This window comes from Meriones unguiculatus, chromosome 2 (assembly GCF_030254825.1).
Source record: "Meriones unguiculatus strain TT.TT164.6M chromosome 2, Bangor_MerUng_6.1, whole genome shotgun sequence".
In the NCBI taxonomy this organism is placed as follows: Eukaryota; Metazoa; Chordata; class Mammalia; order Rodentia; family Muridae; genus Meriones; species Meriones unguiculatus.
Genome location: NC_083350.1, coordinates 66,477,862 through 66,495,708, shown reverse-complemented (window position 1 = coordinate 66,495,708; position 17,847 = coordinate 66,477,862). Strand labels below are relative to the sequence as shown.

At 44.5% G+C, this 17,847-nt stretch overlaps 1 long non-coding RNA gene across 1 annotated transcript; it reads left to right on the top strand.

Moving 5' to 3' along the window:
• Nucleotides 1-409: 409 nt before the first annotated feature.
• Nucleotides 410-16,578, top strand: LOC132652143 (uncharacterized). The gene is made up of 3 exons (XR_009589625.1): nt 410-704; nt 9,401-9,505; nt 16,266-16,578. It is a non-coding gene; the product is annotated as an uncharacterized LOC132652143 (long non-coding RNA).
• Nucleotides 16,579-17,847: the final 1,269 nt, after the last annotated feature.

Genomic DNA, 17,847 nt, shown 5'->3' with positions numbered 1-17,847 from the left:
GTCAATGAATTCCCCGCACAGGAGCGAAGCCAAGGGGAGAAGTCTGTGTTCCTGTCTGAGCTCGATCAGGACAAGCACTGTGACTTTAGCCACAAGTGAATGGACGGGGTTGAGGGCATGTGTGTCTCATGCTTTGCTTTATACGATCACACGTAACACATGCACACAGGTTTTGAAAGGATATGTAGAGGATTAGTCAAAGCAGACACTATTGATTGGTTCTGGGGGATACAGCTATGACTTTGGAATGTGGTACATCTCAGGAAAAACAAAATCAATATGCAGAAGACATTAAAAAGCGCAGTGCCCGACGTTAAAGTGGCTGTTGTGCTGGAGGGCGCCCCCTTTCGTCAGGCAAAGCCCGGCGGCTGCTCTGCCCTCTGGAGGCTGCATGGAGGAGCGAGTGGTCCTGAGCCCTCTTGGGACTCAGTCAGTCAGGGAGTCTCCAGTCCCTAGGGAGGCGCTTGCCCATCACCCAGCAGCAGCAGCAGTCACCCCGACCCCCGCCCCGGTGGGTCTGTTGCAGTCACCTGTTAAAACAGAACTCAGACGCTCTTCAGGGACGAACGAAACGTCAAAAACTAAGAGTTGGCCCTTGGCCCACCCGTTAATGACTCAGTGATAGCCATGACAGGCTGTAAACCCTGACACACTGCGGACTGCCAAGGACTTTGGACTCTTCCCGTTCTGTATGCAGGCCACAGGTGAGTAATAAAACAGCACGGGGGTGGGGGGTGGGAGAGGGGTGTTAACTATGCAACTTCTTGAAATGTTAGTAAATACTAGAATTTAACAATACAACCTTCAGATTTCCACCATCGCACATTCATTGTTAGCATTTTCCAAACTTACTTCCAATCCATTTCTTTTTTTTAAATAATGTTTGAGGTTTTTCTAGTTAAGCAATTATGATCTATTTTTATGATATATTATTAACAATTTAAAAGCTATGAAAAAAATCATAACGTTGGCAGGCTTGGCAAAAATAGTACAAAACTGGCTAAGATGGTTTTATTGTTTTTCAAGTCAATGCAAACATTCATAACTATTTTGTTTTGTTTTGCTTTGTTTTTTCGAGACAGAGTTTCTATGTGTAGGCTTGGCTGTCCTAAATCAGACCAGGCTGGCCCTGAACTCAGAGATCCACCTGCCTCTGCCTCCCGAGTGCTGGGATTACAGACCTGTGCCATGGCACCTAGAAACAGTCATAACTTTTAGGTCTTCTACAAGTTGATTTAATATTTAATTGATGCTGAATTCCTAGCAGACTATTATTTAAGAGTATATCTTAGTGATAGGTCAAAGGAGGAGTGTTCATCACTGAAGAGTATTGAGTAGCCAGAAGTGGATCAATTGGTTCAGATACTTGATTATCAATCAAGTTAAAGGCATACTCTAAGTTCCTTGGATATAAACTCTTTGGCACATCCTTTATGCAAACATTAATTGTGCTCTCCAGGCTGCTTCCTGCCACTTCCTAGACGCTGTACCTCTATAAAACGACAGCACAAAGTCCTAAAGTTCTTGTTTTGTATCTGTTTGAAGGTAACCAGATCTTTTTTCTTTCTTTTAAGATTTATTTAGTTATTTAATGTATACGAGTGCTCTATCTGCATGTACACCTGCACGCCAGAAGAGGGCAATAGATCACATTGAAGATGGTTGTGAGCCACCATGTGGTTGCCCAGAATTGAACCCAGCTCCTCTGGAAGAGCAGACAGTGTTCTTAACCAGTGAGCCATCTCTTCAGCCCCGGGTAACCAGATCTTAACCTCTAACTCACCCAGATCCAGGCTTGCTGAACCTTTCCATGGGATTGTTCCCAGGTGTGTCCCATCTGGTGTGTCTAAAAGAGAGCCCACCATCATCCCTCCAAAACTGCTCCTTCACCAAGGTTCATTATCACCTACTTGGTCCACCAGGAAGCAAGAAGCATCCTGGGCTACTCTCTATCTGCCCTCAGCTAAATTCTTATTACTTAAACAGTGTAAAAGTCCCCTGTTTTGTATCAGGATCTAGATAGCTCTTTCCCACACTTTTCCAATCACCATTTAGTAATACTGCTTATCCCCAATCTTTCTCCCCTCTACTTTTATTCACGATGCAACCAAGACAACAGACTGAACCACTCAAGTCTAAAAATAAACTAGCAATTCAGGTAGTACCACTTGAGCCATGAAAAAGCATGAGACCAAATAACCCTATGACATCTTCTGATGCTTTGAATATGTGTGTGTGTGTACATATACATATATAAAAGGGTTTGTAATCAGTAAATAGACATTTAGGTTATTTCAGATTGACAAATGCCTGACACAGAAATGTGGGTTGACATGGGAGTCTCATTCATGAGTTCAGCTCTTCCAACATCCTACTGAATATAGAGCTCCCCCTTTTATAGCTCCTGAGATACTCAATCCTGTGGGAGCAGCCACTGTACCAAGGGAATAGAGCTGCTTAGAGTTGAGCACTGGGAAATACAGGCTGAATGGTCCCTCTCTATGCTGGAATTGTCCCAACCATTCCACTCTATTTCTATTTCCTTCTACCACCCAGGACAACTGGAATCTGCCCCCTCCTGAAACTTAAAGGACTCTTGTAGGATTCTCTCTGGTCATTCAGGCCTCTGTAAGTGTTTAGGGTTCCTCTTGATACCCATGACTCCTAGAGATCTCTTTGCTGCTGCTGCTGCTGCTGCTGCTGCTGTAGCTACCTCAAACAGAATCTGACTGGAAAGGGTAGGATTGGAGTGCAGGGAGGTGGAAGTCAGCTTCACCTGGATTAATTTCTTTGCAGAAACACTGCAATCATTGTGGTTATGATCTGTACTATTATTACTAGAACAGTGATGTTTTGGGGGTGCTTAATTGGACTTTGGGGATCATCCTGGAAAATTAAACTACTGCACAAGCTCCAAGCCTTTAGGACTATTGCAAGGAAACATTAGAGGTCAATCAGCTAAATGATATCTAAGTCTAATAGATGATCTTTAGAATTGTGTCAATGTTTAACTTAAATTTCTTTTTAAAATGTCCACAGGACACACTTCGTCCATAAACTGCTATATCCATTTTCACTTTTTTTTTTTAAGTATCCAAAACCAATTAATATGACTTGCTTTTGTGGGTTAGCATAGTCTACTGAAATGGAATTTAAAATACTGTTTTAAGGCCGGGCGAGGTGGTACACACCTGTAATCCCAGCCCTCTGGGAGGCAGAGGCAGGGGGATCTCTGTGAGTTTGAGACCAGCCTGGTCAATAAAGCGAGTGTCCCTATCACAGTTTTTCAGAGTTCTCTTTGATGGCTTTCTTGTTTTGGGGTTGTCACAGAAGCCCGCTACTGCCCCCTTTTCAACTATTTGTCTGCAGTCATCGACATCACGGCAAAAGTAGCTCCTTGCCCTTTGCAGTCATCAGGAGCAGAGGCCCTGGCTTCCACATGGTTTCTGGCAACAGCACGGACCACGAACATCCATATGTGGTGCCAAAGCCCCCCACCTGATCTCTGGTGGCAATATGACCGGCAGACATCCCCAGAGCCCTCTGCTGAAGCGTGTGCCATGGGCCAGCCTGGCCTCCTGGAGCACGGGCCATGGAGGTCATAGATGAAGTAGATGGGGGGGTTGGATGTTAGCCAAGTTGGTCAGCCTGGGAGGGGTGGGGCCTGCCTTCCTACACTAGGGGGCCAGCCTCCCCTACTTATTTGTATATAAAACTGAAAACAAAGATTTGTTCTTATTCGATGTGGTAACTTGTTTGTTTGTTGGTTGGTTTGGTTGGTTTGGTTTGGTTTGGTTTGGTTGTTTTGTTTCTTCCAGGCAGGGTTTCTCTGTGTAGCCCTGGCTGTCCTGTAAGTCACTCTCTAGACCAGGATGTCCCCAAACTCATAAGGATCTACCTGCCTATGCCTCCCAAGTGCTGGGATTAAATGCATGGGCTACCAGTGTCTGGCCAGTGTGGTGACTGTTAAATGAGTTACTGTACCTCTGACATTATTAAATTCATAGCTTTGTCAGTTCTAGTATGAGTGCAGTCACATGCAAAATTTCTAGTTAATGAATTTCTACCTATTATATTTCCAAGATTCTATAGCCAATCCATTGCAGGCCACTGCTATAATTTGCTTCATCTTCCTCTGGCTGATATTTTTGTTTAGATGTCCCATTACAGCCTGAGGTGGTGGCACACTCCTCTATTCTGAGCACTTAGAACATGGAGACAGGAGGATCAGGAATTCAAGTCCAGCCTCGGCTGTACAAGTTCAAGACCAGCCTAGGTTTTAGATATTTAGTCTCAAAAATAAACAAACAAACAAACAAACAACCCCACAAAACACCTAACAAGAGTCCCAAAGCCCTTTCCTTCCCATTTATTGACCGTTTTAATGTAGACAAGCGTTTCCCTCAGTAAGACCAGAACAGCATCAGATGGTTAGTTTTAAAGGAAAAAAACAAAACAAAACATTTTTAAGACTTTACTCTTGAACAAGATATTATTAGGTTAGGCTCAATAAAGGTAGTTATTAGAGAAGTACGTATTAAAACCAAGCCCCACTTATTAGAACTGTTTTATCAAGATAAAATATAAGGGCTGAAGAGATAGTCCAGGTGGGGAGCCCCAGATCTGGGTTCTATTCTCAGCACCTACATAGCAGCTCACAGTTGTCTGCAACTCTAATTCTGGGGCATCTGGTTCTCTCTTCTAGCCTCTGCAGGCACGAGGCACATGCATGGTACACAGACATGTATGCATGTAAAACACCTCACTCTATATATAAAATAATTTTTAAAACAAATTATAGCAAGCATTAGAGAGGATATTTAAAAAGAGCCATCTTAGCTGGGCATGGTGGCACACACCTTTAATCCCAGTACTCAGGGAGGCAGAGTTCGAAGCCAGCCTGGACAAGTTCCAGGACAGCCAAGGCTACACAGAGAAACTCTGTATTGAAAAACCAAAGAGAGAGAAAGACTTCTTGCACACTGTGGGTGAGAACACACTTTAGCCCATCCAGTATGAAAACCACACCCGCGCCATCACCTAGCAACTATACCTTAGGGTGCACATCAAGGGTATGGAGTCACTAGACCAGAGGGCAGTCTTTGCTTCTTTGTTCGCTGTAGCATTATTCAGAATAACAAAGGTACAGATCCAACCTAACTGCCCATCAGTGTAAAATGGATAGAGAAAATATGGCATCTATACACAATGCAGTATTAATCAGGCTTTTAAAAGAACAGAAATGCTGTCATTCTGGTATCATACGTTACATAGAAGTCATTACACAAAGAAATAAGGCGTGGATGGAATGACAAAGACCACATGCCCTCACTTATCCATGGACTCTGAATAGAACGCCATGGTGATAAAGGTTTGGAATGGGCTTGTAAGTGAGGGTGCAGTGAAACCACCAGCCCGGGCCACTCTGTGGGTAGAAAGAAAAGTTTATTTTTATGAACGACTGCTGGGCTGTCTCTCAGAGGGGCAGAGAATAGCTGGCTATGGCAGAAGCCTTGTCAGGTTTAGGGCAGAAGGAGAGATTTAGGCCAGAACAGCCTAGGATTTAACATGGGGGCAGGCTGTTCAGGAACTAGGTAGCTGGCCCTGCTGTTGGGACAAGTAAGGAAAATGGTGGCTTTCCTGGTAAACAGAAACCCACCTTACAAGATTCCGAGGAATGTTGGATTTGGGCTTCCATTTACCCAGTGATCGTCCTTCAGTTTATCCAGTCAGAGTCCTTTTGTTTAGGACATTGTCAACAGCACTGCCAATTTGGGGACCCATTTTGCACCAAGTAGGGGTCAAGTGCACAAAGCTTCAGTGGGGAGACATTCTGGAGTTCTACTAATAGCATGATGACTATAGCTGAAAGACTCCCAAGAGCCTATCTAGACGGGGAGACCCCGCTTCCCAAGGAACAGCGAGACCAGCCTTCAGATGCAAGCCGCAAGAGGTTTATTTTGATACACGGGTACCCGGGGCGACCAAGCCTATCGGAGGACTTGCGCGCCTCTCGGTTGGGGTGACGGGTTTTTATAGGGCTCGGGAGCAGGAAGCGCGGTTACAGAAGCGAGAAGCATAGTTACAGGGGTCTGATTGGGTGGTTTGAACAAAGCCGTAGTTAAGTCACGTACCCAGAACAGGGAAGGCGGGAAGGCAGATTGTGAGCCGAGTCACATACCCACCCGGAACCGGGAAGGCGGGAAAGAATGCAGCGAGGTAGCTCTCCCCTCAGGGAACTTACTGCTATACCGCGCCTACTCTACATAGTGTTAACAATCGCTGCTTATCTTTGGTCTCTCATAGCTAGAATAACAATGTGTTATATGCTAAAAATTAACCCAGAAATAGAGAATAAGTATTTTCATCACAAAGTAATAAGTAGGTGAAGTCTTTGTTGATATGTTAATTAGCTTGATTTAACAATTTTGTAATGTGTATATGTACACTAAAATATTAATAATTCATTTAATTTTTATTTGTCAACTACCTGTTTATAATATAGGAGAAGGATAAATAAAAACCAAAGCAAGGGATATATAAAGTACAACTAAAACTCACTTTTCCTTGAGAATACAGGTAAATAAAATTTTTTTCAAGTAGGAAATCAAATCAAGAGTTTTGGGGGGCCGAAGAGATAGCTCAGTGGTTAAGAGTACTGTCTGCTCTTCCAGATATCCTAAGTCCAATTCCCAGAAACCACATGGTGGCTCACAACCATCTATAACGTGATCTGGTGCCATCTTCTGGCGTGCAGATGTACATGCAGACAGAACGTTCATATACATTTATTTAATAAGTTTATTTATTTATTTATTTATTTATTTAATAAGTCTTTTTTTTTAAGTTGTTCAATACAACCAAATAGAGGACTTTATCTAGGCATTTGAGAATAGTCCAACCACTAGAGAAATATGATTTAATGTTTCAAGAAGCTGAAGGTAGTAAAACCACAATCATAACAGTCAGTTTCGGGCTGGAGGGATGATAGGAAAAAGGAGCCCATGAGAGGAAACAAAGAAATCTTAAAGAAGGAAGAAAAAGAGAAGAATTGATACATGAAAGAGGAGAGCAGAGAGTGACTCTTTGGGGAAGGATGGGAGTGAGAGGGGCAGGGAGGGCGAAAGGGAGGGGCCAAATCAGAACAAAGTATGATGACATGTTTGTAAGAAAATACGATAACGAAGCTCATCACCAGGGATGGCAAGATGGTTCCGTGGGTAAAGAAATGTGACCACAGACTTTCTGACCTAAACTGGATCCCTGCAAGCCACATGGTGGAAAGAGAGGGCTGACTCCTGCAAGCTGCCCTTTGACCTCCACGTGCTCCCTGTGACACACGCATGCACAAACACTAAATAATGAAATAAACGAGATGCAAAATTTAAATAATAAGTTCATCACGTTGTAGTCTAACTTTAAGCATTTGTCTTTGCTATTTTTCATGACGTGTATGTGGGTTTGCATGTGGTGAATATGAACATGAAGGTAATATCCCTAACACTATTTCCCGTCGGAGCTGGATGGAGTTACTGCTGGATGTGAGCAGCAGACCTGGGGGCTGAGAACTGGACTTAGGGCCTCTTCAAGAGCGGCACTTGCTCTTAGTAGCTGACCCATCTCTCCTGACCCACGCATTCTAATTTTTTTTTAAAGTTCCTTTAAAAAAAAGAAGAAGAAGAAAGTACCCAAGCCATTAACTCAAGATAAGGAGTCTAGGATCTGACTTCCCAAGACCTAGGCATATCTCACTCTCCAATCCTTTAATAACACGGAGTGAAATCCAGGCCTGTGTTTCCTTTACCACGTGCAGTGCTGATCCTGGAATGCCCGCCACTGGTAGAGCCTCACTGCTCCATCCGGTAGACAGATGATCAAAATAAAGTCTCATTTCAAAGTGACATTCGTTAGTTTCGCTTTAAGCCCCCAAATGGAATTTCTACAGTGCTCAATAGGGCACAGGGAAAGCTAATAATTCTGCCTCTTAGTCCCAGGCCTTTTTAATCCAACAACGTTTCCAATGCATTTCTGTAAGAAATTATATTATTCATTATGATTAATTTGGCAGGAAAGACAGCCAGCTGTTCAAGAAAGCGCCCAAATTTCGTAACAAATTGAATAAATGCTAATCTGTTTGTTTGTTGATACGATTACAGAATTAGCAAAATGGCCTGTGCCTAAGCAGCAAAACTCAAGATCCGAATTATTTAATTACAGATTATTTCTATGACAAGTAGAATCAAATAGGGACACCAACTGTCCAGAAACTGAAACAAAAATGCATTGTTGAAAATAAAGACTTCCTAAACACGGGGCAAATCTTTTAGAATGTTTTCACCTAACTTCGACAGTTTCATCCATGTATTCAATATTGATCATATCCAAACCTCACTCCTCCTCCACCCTCCAACACAGCCCTTCCCCACTTCATATTCTCTTATTAATTAATAATTAACTACTTAAACCAACTGATTACTAACTAGTTAAAGCAATTAGTTAATTAGTTTCAAGGCAGGTTGTCTCTGTGTATCTCTGGCTGTCTTTGAACTCTCTGTGTAGTACAGGCTGACCTTGAACTCAGCTCTACCTCCTGAGTGCTGGGACTAAAGGCAGACACCACCATGCCTTCATCTCTTTTAAAAAAATAACCCTGTTATTTAAAAAAAATTGGCTCTGTTCAATGTGCACATGTATGTACGAAGCCATCCACTTGAGGTTGGGCAAACTATCAGCAGTCATTCCCCGGAAGAAAGACTTCCCCTCTCCCAGAAGCCTTCAACTGTTAGCTCTTTAGTAAGGGGCAGTACCTGGAGATTAAGTCCATTCGCAGCTACATTGCAGGTTTGAGGCAAGCCTGGGCTACATGAGACCCTGTCTGGAAGGAAGGAAGGAAGGAAGGAAGGAAGGAAGGAAGGAAGGAAGGAAGGAAGGAAGGAAGGAAGGAAGGAAGGAAGGAGAGAGGAAGGGAGGGAGGAAGAGAGGAAGGAAGGAAAGCTCATAAGAACAGATAGCAAATATTTCTAGGTATCATTAGATCATAAATACTCAGTAGGACTTTCTACGAAACCTAGGAATATGAGCTGTTTAAAAAGAGTTCTTCTTTTCATTTGTGAATATGTGGGTGTGGCTGTAAGAGTTAACATACACCGTGAGAATGCAGGTGCCTCAGAGGCCAACAGAAGGTGTCAGATGCCCTTGAACTTGAGTTGCAGGCACACCCTCTGGGTGTGCTTGGAAGTGCACCCAGGGGAGCGGTAAGGTCCCCTAACTGCTGAGGACTGTCTCTCCAGCCCCAAGAAAGTGGTTTCTAATAGAGCAAACTGACCCCTCCCACTATCCTCACACAATGTTCCTTCTCAACATGCAACCACTTGCTCCATCCATTTTTTCTTTCTTTCAGAGGCTCCTTACCCATGCCATGCTCTCAGATTTCCAGAACTGGGAATCAAAGAAGCTCTCTTCCCAGTCTCAGACATTCTGACACAGCAACAGAAAACAGACTAAGGTAGGATGAGTTTGATTTCTACTCTGGACCTTATTTTCCTCTCGGATTTATATAATGTCTGTAATGCCTCTCCCAGTGAGGTGACCATTTACCCATCACCTGACCCCTGGTTCCCATGAGGAATGCAAATCAACGACTCAGAGCTCAGAGCTCTGGGGAAGACTGACATTTTACGCATTATTTGGTGGTGTAGTAGCCTAAAGGTTAGTGCCTTTTCCCACCAACCACAGCAAACTCTAACTCTTGTCCACCAAGTTTTGGATGCTACACACTCAGTTATTCTTGGATCAGTGCCACATCGCTGCTCTTTGAGGTTAAATTGGGCTGATGTTTGGGCTCAGGAACAAAAAAAAGAAGCAGAATAAGATGTACATGGCAGACGTGATGGTGCACACAGCACTTAGGTGCTGAGACTGGAAGGCCAGGAGTTCAAAGCCAGCTTCAGCCAAATAGTAAGTTTGAAGGCATCTTGAGCTACATGAGATTCTCTCAGAAAGCAAAACAACAAGAGAAAACAAGAAGCAGAGGGAGCATAAAAAACAAAAGGCTCAGAACTCAGGCCCTCATGCCTGTTTCCTCACCGACCACCGCCCCAGAGGGCTGTGAAAGAGCTGGCTTTGCTCCACTCATTGCACAGGACTTGCTCAAGTTTCTTCACTGGAAAGGTCCCTGTGTTTCTGTGGCCTCACCTTCCTGTCCAGCAAGAAAAGCTTCCAGGAGGCAGCTGCCTCAGCTCTAAACACCATGACCACCTGTAGACCAGCCTCGGCCACTGCAGCAGCCTGGCCCTATTCATAGCTGCTGTCCTTTGCTCCCTAGGCCCCTGTTCCACACCAGCTCCCCTGAGGACATTCTTAGTTTCCTTGAACATCAGGCTCTGCTTTTTGCTCATTTCTATGACAGTGAACTTTCCAGACAGATGCTAGCCCTCTGCTTTCCTTGCCCTTCTACTGCCCACTCTCCCGATGGTCTTCCTTTGGTCTTTCAAGGAAAGCCTTCCTCATTCTCCTTCATGTTCCTTCTCTACTTGTCTCAGTGGAAGGAGGAAATGAGCAGCGTCCAGTAGTCTTTCTCATAGCGATCGGGACTGGAGGGCTGAGGTGCATGCTCTGAGTCGAACATAATAGGAGGAAGCCGTCTGCTGACCCCACGCTCATCCTGTCAGCCAGTGATTGAGGAGAGCGAGCAGCCTTTTGCTTAGGACTAAAACACACTGCAGAGCATTTTTGTACAGCTCAATTTTGCAAATGCAGAGCAAATTCCATGAGCATAGGCAGGAAGAGAAGCATATTTTTATCCACAGTGAGTCAATGCTATTTCCTAAGCCATTTTCAAGGGTTGGAAACCTCCAAAATCATCAGCAAGTTTGACAGCAGCTCATCACTCACAGAGAAATTTCTCCACAGGGCTGGAGAGATGGCTCAGTGGTTAAGAGCATGAGTTGCTTCTGCAGAGGACTCTGGTTCCCCTTTTTCTAACTCTGGTGGCAGGGGACCTGATGTCCTCTCCCAATTGTGCACAGACATACAAGCAGGCAGAATGCCATGTACATAAAATACAAATTGAAAATCTATCTGTAAGAAATTTCTCTACTACAGCTCCTACGATTGCTGCTCTAGGACGCCCTGTAACTAAGTGCCACGGGGTCTTCTGGTTTCATTTCTTTGTTGTCATGATGAAATACTCTGACAAAAAAGCAACTCGAGGATAGAAGCGCTTGTTTGGTCTGCATTTCTGCAATACATTGTGTCACAGCAGCTGGGGCGGTTTGAGTGAGAACGCCACCCGCAGGCTCCGGTGTTTGAACACTTGGCTCCCGGCTCTGGCTCTGTTTGGGAAGGCTTAGGAGGAAGTGGCTCAGTGAGGGTGGCTTCAGGGATTACGTAGCCTAACCCACTTCCTGTTCACAGTCTCAGATTTATGCTTTCATGGAAGATGTGAGCCCTCACCTTCCTGCTCCTGCTATTTTACCCCATTCCCCCTTGTCATAACAGACCCTTTTCTCTCTGGAGCTGTCAGACAAACAAATTCTTCTACAAGTTTCTGCGGGTCGTGGTGTTTTATCCCTGCAACAGAGAAATAACTAACACAGCAGAGAAATCAGTGGCAAGTGCTTGAAGTGGCTGATAACTGTGCCCACAGTCAAAGAGCAAAGGGAAATGGATGCATCCGTGCTATTTGCCTGTTTGGTGGTTCTCAGATCACTTTCCATACTCTTACACAGTTCAGGACCCCTTGCCTAGGGGATGGTCGTGCGCACGGTGGGCTGGGGCTTCTTATACCAATTAATTATAATTCCAGGCTGCATCAAGCTGACAATTAAAGCTAACCGTCACACTGGGCATAACTATATGGAGCTAGAAGGTTTGTTGTAAATCCCGTGAATACTGCCATAGAGTTACACCATCACACACTGATATGCAGTTGAAAATCGACTGGAGGTTCCTTGAAAAATGTAATGGTCCCTAATAATGCCCACAACTCAGTAAATGCAAAGGGGAAATGTGAGGCACATTCACGCCGCTGCTGCCTGGTACACAGAGGCTGCTGGGCAATTACTTGTTGGGCCGCGTTTTGAAGCCTCATGCTAACTAGGCCTAGACACTTCACACTCGCTGTAATGAGAGCACTGGCGCCTCCTATTCCCAAAGTAACAACTTATTCTTCAAGGACTCCTCCGTCAGATACTGGGTGGCCACAAGCATGCCCTCTTCACAGTCCAGCTCTGCTTATAATTACGGTAGAGCCTCAAGAGTGTTCTCTTGGCCAGATCCAGGTGTTCTCTCTCACTCCTAGATCTAGCTTGTCACCTCGTCCCTTGTCCCCACTCTTCCCCACGCCAAAGGGAAAAGAGTAAACTTTAACATTTCTTCAGCAATGTAACCTGCCCCCCCCCCAAAAAAATATATATATATATTAGCCTTTGATTTAATCCATATGTTAAATTGCTTGGATTAATCATTGGACGATGTATAAACATATTAAAACATCATGTTACTCAATGTTCTTCCTGGGCTGCTTCTTCCCTTTGGGGCATCCAGGTACCAATGCATACAGCTTAGCTGGACAGGTGGGTCAGCAGGATCCCAATTCCGAAATGAGTGTGGGCAGGGAAGGGTGGGGGTCCTCCAGTACAGCCCTTTCAGTGACACGGGTCTTCCCATGAGGCGGCTCTCTTTATTGGGGGGGGGGTTATGAGCTATATAAACCTTGGCCAAATGGGCGGGGATTTTTGAGTGAGTGTACATCAGTGGCTGGGGCTGAGGTGCTGGGAATGCTTCATTTGAATGGAGTGGAATGCCAGGTGCTGGCTGGGCATGTCCTTGTCACCAGGCTACGTGACTACGTCGAGGATGTCGGTAGCAGGGGGTCACAAGACTACATGCACTGGGGCATGCCGGCCCAGAACAGGGAGGGGGTGATCCTTACTCTTGCTCAAGAATGAGAATTTGGGGGATTAGACAGGTCTTGACCTCACTCTAGCTCCAGGCCAGTTCTCCCCACCCCCAGTCACATGGTTCATGTGCCCCCTAACATAGGACAAATTTATGTAACTTTTATTTGCCAATTAAAAAGTAATAACTCCTAAGCATGGTGGCATATACCCTATTGTCAGCACTGGAGATGTGGAGCAGGAGAATAAGGAGTTCAAGATCATCTTCAGCTACATAATGAATTGGAGGTCAACCTGGGCCACAGGAGACTGTCCCAAAGGAAGAAAATAAAGTAATGTCTTTACAAGCTAAAAACAGGGCTACACAGATGGCTCAATGATTAAGACTGTTCTTCCAGAGGACTAAAGTTCAATTCCCAGAACCCGCACGGCAGTTCAAAAACATCTCTAACTCCAGTTCCAAAAGATCTGACACCCTCTTTCTGGATTCTTCGGGCACCAAGAAAACAAGTGGTGCACAGACATATAAGCAGGAAGAAATATGCATAGACATAAAATTTAAAAACATAATTGAGATCAGTGATCTGCAGACATCCTTATCTCTGCTGCCTCTGTCACCCTTCAGGCTAGCCTGTACTACCAGGCTGCAGTCAGGACACCAACAGATGATGGTAAGTGAATCCATCAGGCATGCCTTGAAATCCATCAGTTTCACTATTGGGCATGGGGTGAGGATCCCTCACTGCTTCCCTGTCCAGAACTGCTCTGAGGAGGAGCTCGGTGAGGAAGGTGTGATTTTTAACACTGGTCTCGGTTACTGAGGAGCCCACCACAGAGCATCCAGTGTAACCGAACATTTCTTCCATCATCCTGGTGTGGAGCAGAGCCAGACAAAATAGCTCATATCACAGCAGACCAGAAGACAAAGAAACAAGAAGTAGACAGAGATAATATGCCCTCAAAGACCCAGCCCTGAGGCCTGCTTCCTCCTCCTTCTCCACCTTCCAAAGTTTCTAGAACCTTCCAAAACAGCCTCCCCCAGCTGGAGAACATTGAAAACAAAAGCACAAAGTAAATATTCCAGGTTCAGACCACAGCATCCTGTTCTAGCCACAAAAGGCCTAGGGCATCTCAAAATGCAAAACACATTCCGTCCTACCTTGACAGTTCCCAAACACCGTGTTTGTTTGTTGAGACAGGGTCATGTACATCTATATGATATGAAAGGGGAATGAAGCTGTTTAGGAGGGCAAAAGAGACTAACAAGAGAGGAGGGAAGGGAGACTTAGGAAGCTTGGGAGGATAGGAATATGCATACAATATGTACTTGTGTGAAAGCTTTAATTTTTTTTTAAAGAAAAACTTCACAGACTCATCTGAATTTTTTTTTTTTTTTTTTTTTTTAAAGAAGAGTGTTTCCAGGATGGCGCTACTCACAGAAGGTGACATACAAAAGCCGTTTCCTGGGTGGAGTTGCTCAGGCATTGACAGACTGCTGCAGCTATGGCCCAAGGGCCTGCCTGGCTAAGGCTTCAGCTGTCAGCTGCTTTTCCAGCTGTGCAGAATGTAACATTCGACATTACTGGATCTCTAACACCCTGTGGTCTCTCCTTTGAGGAGTTATCTTCATAGCTATATGGCTCATTCTCAGAGAGGCTGGCTGGCTCTTGCTTTCCTATGTAATGTGGGTGCAAGCCTCCCTTGCGCCATTACTGTTCTTTTTCTTTTCCTTTTTGAAATACTCCTTACTGACCAGACAAATTGGCTGGATCAATTTACCTTCCCACTAGCAGTGTATTAAAGTTCTCTTTTGTCCATGCCTTCACCAATATTTCTAATTCTTTTTTATGACTGCCACTCTGACTGGAGAAAGATGGGATCTCCCTATAGTTTTGGTTTGCCTATTTCGGATGGCTGTTTAAGCTGACAATATTTCATAGGGGCGTTGGCTAGTCTCATCGCACCTTTTGAGAGCTCTCTGCTCACTTCATCCTATTTATTGCTTGGGTTGTTTAGCTTCTTGTTTGTTTGTTTGTTTGTTGTTTTGTTTTTCAAGACAGGGTTTCTCTGTGTAGCCTTGACTGTCCTGGATTTGCTTTGTAGACCAGGCTAGAACTCACAGAGATCCACCTGCCTCTGCCTCCCAAGTACTGGGATTAAAGGTGTCTTGCTTAATTTTTTAATTATTTGTATATTGCAGGTCTTAATCCTTCATCACATGTATGGCAATGATGAGCTGGCTGTCCCACTCTGTTCTTTTGAACACTGAATAGAAAGCCCACTTGGCTTTGTCTACACAGTAGGGTTTCTCCAGCTCAGTCTACAAACTCTTGCCACAGACTGTTTCCAATGGTTGAAGAACCGTATGGTCAGGTTTTCTCACAACAACCCCACTTTCCTCGTACCAATTCTGATTTGTTTGGATGGTTTAGTTTTTCAAGACAGGGTTTTTTTGTGTAACTCTGGCTGTCCTGGAACCAGTTCTGTAGACCAGACTGGCCTTCAGAAATCCATCTGCCTCTCGAGTGCTAGGACCAAAGGCATGTGCCACCACCATCTGGTCCCAGTTTTGTTATCTTTACACGGGTGTGACTAAATGCATAGCAAGAACAACGTAAGGTGAGTACTTATTTGGGCTTGTGTTTCTAAGCATTTGGTCACAGTCTCTCTGTATCGTGCAACTGAGCAGGAAATTGTTAGAGTTGTGAGCATGTGACAGAGGACAGCCTGTCCAGTCACAGTAGAAGCAGAGACAGGAACCAGGAGTAGCCAGGGATAAGACCCTTCCAAGTACTGGCCTTCCAGTGGCCCATCTACTGCCTCCGTCAGGTCCCAACCCCAAAACATCTAGAATGTCTGCTGCCTGCAGAACAAGCATTCAAACACCAACCTGTGAGAGACATTTCAGATTCACTCATAACACTAGCCATGGTCACTTGGTAAGTAACTAAATCTCCACCTGGAAAGAAAGAAAGAAAGAAAGAAAGAAAGAAAGAAAGAAAGAAAGAAAGAAAGAAAGAAAGAAAGAAAGAAAGAAAGGAAAAAGAAAATTAAGCCAGGTGTGGTGGCACATGCCTATAATCCCAGCACTCAGAAGAAAGACAGAGGCAGGTGGCTCTGTGAGTTTGAGGCCATCCTGGTTTACAGAGTGAGTTCCATGACAGCTAGGACTACACAAAGAGACCCTGTCTAAAAAAAAAAAAAAAAAAAAAAAAAAAAAAAAAAAAAAAAAAAAAGAAAGAAAGAAAGAAAAAGAGAAGAAATCTTTACCTGTAAATTGGAGCTGATAGAAAATGCATACCTATAATAACCCACATCTGTGTTATTTCTTACTATGAAGATAACCACATCTTTCTTTCTTTGCAGGGAGTGTCACGATAAGCTTGATTGAGACTCATAAAGAATGGTGAATGAGGCGTCATCAACTCCTATAACTGCACACAGTGTTGATCCACTAGGGACTCCTAGCACAGTAGTAAAGTCTCAAAATGGACCCAAGGCTAGGCTGGTGACTGCTTCCCCCTTCTTTAGGGAAGTCTCCTGGGGTGACCTTGCCCCCACACCCCACATTCCTTATAGTCACACCAACCTGATGGACTGTTACGGGTGTTTGAGGCTAACACGAGGCAATCTGATTGACCCTTCAATCATATAAAGGCTGTTCCACTACACAATAAAGTTAGACCTGCACCTTGAGTCTGATTGCCAGGATTCTGTGGGGGTCCCGTCGCCACTCAGTCTCCTTCTCCCGGTTCCTGATCCCCACACTTCTCTATCTTAAAACAGACTTGATCAGAAATAAACAAGAACTTATAAAAATAAGTGTAATAATAAAACAACCTTCATCTCCATAAGTGACAAGGAGTGAGGAGGGCTGGTCCAGGTTCATGACGCATCTCTGCAAGACCAGAGTTCTGATTCAACATCTCTGCCACAGCAGCAGCTGCAGGAAGCTCAGTGTGGCGTCTGTGGTGACTTTACCTGAAGCTTGAAAGAAAGCAAGCTCCTGATCGGAGGAAATAACAGGGGAAGTTGGGCACACAAGTAAAAGTGTATGGTAATGAGAATGAGAAAAGAATAGAAAGGGAAACTAAACAGGGAGGAAAGAAGGAAGAAAAGGGAAAGGGAGAGAAAGAGGAAGGACAGGAATGGGAGAATAATAAAGAGAGACAAAAGAGTCATGAGGTTTGGACTAAAGTGCTGGTGAGCCACTGTGTAGGTAAAGATTATTACCCTGTCCTCACATCTCTTCCTTAGGATCTGTCCTCAGTCCCTCAGCAGGGCGGGGACCTTAATAATCCACAGCAAAGGCAGCACAGCACAGTGATGAAGATGAAGTCCAGGGCAGCATGGTAGCTGTCTCTTCATGTATAACAACAATACAGCTAGAACTAGTGGTCTGAGTCAGCAATAAACACTTAGCTCCCCGTTCTGTGAGTCAGGGGCCCAAGTGTGGCATGTGTGGGTGGTTCTGGCTCAGGTTTTCTTATGACACAGAGGCAGACACTGCCCTGGGCTGCAGTCAACCTGGAGGCCCTTTTTCCAAAAAGGTTGACTAACATGGCAAGCAGGCCAGTACCACTTGCCACCCATTAGAAGCAAGAGAGTAAGTCCAACTTACATTTAAAGTTTGAGGGGGAAAGCCTATTAGAGGAGGAACATTTCACAGATAGCCATAAACTTTGGTGAAATAACTTCGAACAGCTCCTGTTTCCATCCATCACATGACAGGGCTTCCTCCAGGCTTGAACAAATCCTCAGTCTTCTGACTCTCGCCGCGTGATGCCCCAGGCTTGCTCAGTCCCCAGGGCAGTCTCTTTACTTCCCCTCATGCTGTTTGATCTTTCCTTGGGCTGCACTGACATGCCTGTTCCTCCTGAGAGGATGCAGAAATTGAGATAGAAATTTTATTTTTTTTATAATTTATTTAATTTAATTCTCTGTGCGT